Below are 2,637 nucleotides of genomic sequence, written 5' to 3' on the forward strand. Positions count from 1 at the left end.
GATTTTCATTGCAAAAACAAGATTAAACGATTGTTTATCATCTTAGATTGCATTTTAGGAATTGTACATCTACATCACGCGGTGAATCTGAAAGGTAAATTTCTTAAGCAAGATCAACTATAAAATAAATTTAATGAATCTAAAAACGCTTTGGAACCTAACGCACAACATTTAGAAGTCTAGGCTAGAGACGTATTCCGGCGTCGTAAAGCCTGGTAACTGTTTTTTTCATTGCTGGTTGGGTGATTCCTCCACATTGAAACGGCAAGTACCAGTACGAACTTGTGCTCCCATGTACTGTCAAGTATATATTGGGAGACCACAATAGGCTTTATCCTTTATCCATAGGAAGCTGTGTCTGCCGCCCTATCGATCGCAATGCAATGAACACAGCATTTGGGAAGATTGACTGCCGTACCGTAAAAAGGATTCTGCATTTTTGCGATTGGTTTGGTAATCCCTCTGTCTAGATTTCTAGAGTAGTTTCTTTCATTCCTTTTTAGACTCCTTAAAGGAAAAGGTCCATCTGAGCACTTGTCACTTCAGGCTCATTAAAAATCGAAGGCGACTAGAGTCATCTTTTGTTTTATCTCAACTCTTAAAAATTGAAAAAACAAGTTGTGTCAAAGCGTCTAAAATTCATTTAATTTGGAAACATATTTCCCCTTGATTTTTAGTTGATCGAGTAATCCGCAATCATGGAAGAAAGTCAATTGAAACCCCGTCGTTCGCAGAGGCTTACGAGTCAACCGTCTTTGTCTCCAGAATCAAAACTATTACAGATGAAGCAAACTCGTTTAACTAGTTCCAAAACCCCGGGTAATGTTAGAACAAGTGTTCCAACACCATCGGAGACTCCGGTTACTCCAACCATTTCTGGTATCCCTACTTTACAGAAGAAGTTCCATAGCCACCAAAGGACAGTAGAACTGATCCTAGTGTGAAGGTAAACACTTGTATTACTGAACCAGCTCCATCTACAGTTGATTCGAAAGGTTTTATTCCCCAAACATCTGTCGTTGCAGATTCTATACCTTCTTCAGCACCAGAAATATTTTACAGACCTGACGGTCTTCCTCTTCCGCCTGGTCTGATTGCTATAGAAGAGATTGTGGAGGATCCTCCATCTAGTACTCCATCACAATTTAGAGTTGGGATCACCCTATATCCTTCTTCATCAGAAATTAGTCTACCGTTATAGGAAGCTCCTGTAGAATCGCTAGGAAATCTTTTGGATAGACTAGAAATGTCTAAACAATCGTCGACATCTAGGACTGTGTCATCTGACACAACGACGACAGAACTTCCTGCTGTCACTCCAACAATGTTCGTCGGCATACCATTTGTCCCAACTAGCTCTCAATCGCTATATGGGGCCCACTCAGGGACTATTTCGACAGTATGGTCCGTTCCCGTTTGTTCATCCGGAATAATATCTGGGAACTCTTATGTTGAGTCTTAGCAAATTGATCCTTCACGGTGTTAATTTGGGCAGTCCGGTCCTCAAGGGAAAACCATTCCTTTAAGTACCAGATTACCGCCGTATGGGGGACAATATACCATTTCATTGTCTCCTCTGAGAGGACAACCATACGAGAGTTCACAACAAAATTCAGGTTATGCTGGAATTACATCTAGCAGTTGGGTACCAATACTACCTCAACAACCAAGAGTTGTATATTCGATGCAACAATGTTTACCTATGTCAAATATACCAACTACACCGGCTATTGTGATGGTGTCACAGGTACAAGCGTTGCCTGTTGTATGCCAACCTTAGGTTTCTCAGGTTGTAATGCAACAACCTCTTCTCCCTGCGACTCAACCATAATCGCCAACTAGTGGAATGACACAGGCCCAAACGGGTACAATTACCCCTCATCTTGGTCAAACAGCCAATATTGGACAACAGCACATGGCTTCACAACCATGTTTGGTGCAATATCAACAACCGCAATTCCAACAAGTATACCAAGGATCTGAGCAACAAATATTTGCAAATAATGGGCAGTCGTATATTAAAAACCGTCAAAATCAACCATTCTATAATGGTTATGCCCATCAACCTTACTAAAGTTACCAGCATCAAATGCATTATGCTGGTATGCAAAACCAACTTCTCAGGCAATTCCATCTTATCTTGGGTATGCTTCGCCAAACCTGAATCAATAGTTACCCTTCGTGGCGACTTTAGAGTTAACGGATCTAAATCGGCTAACGAACGATCCAATTGCTTATGCCCCTTGGTGGCCAGCGATTCCACATAAAATTCCGTCAGATATTCCTAAATTTAATGGGAATCCGGGTGAAGACCCGTTGAATCGTGTGATGACATTTCATCTATGGTGTTCATCAAACACCCTAAACGATGATTCAATTAGGCTTCACCTTTTTCAGAGAACGTTAACTGGTCCGGCAGCAAAATGGTATATCAAATTACCTAGAGCTTCGTTTGATAACTTTAGTGCCCTAGCCACAACATTTTAAACCCATTTTCAGTTACCCATAAGGTATGAAATGCGAACATAACTTCTTACCAATTTCAAGCAAACGACAACCACTCACATATCTGATCATATTCATGAGTGGCAACGTCATCGTAGAATGGTAAAAACGTATGTTCTTGATCAACTTTTA

The sequence above is a fragment of the Pinus tabuliformis genome, chromosome 1_2, assembly GCF_031772625.1.
Source record: "Pinus tabuliformis cultivar Carrire ecotype Pingquan chromosome 1_2, CPIR1, whole genome shotgun sequence".
NCBI lineage: Eukaryota > Viridiplantae > Streptophyta > Pinopsida > Pinales > Pinaceae > Pinus > Pinus tabuliformis.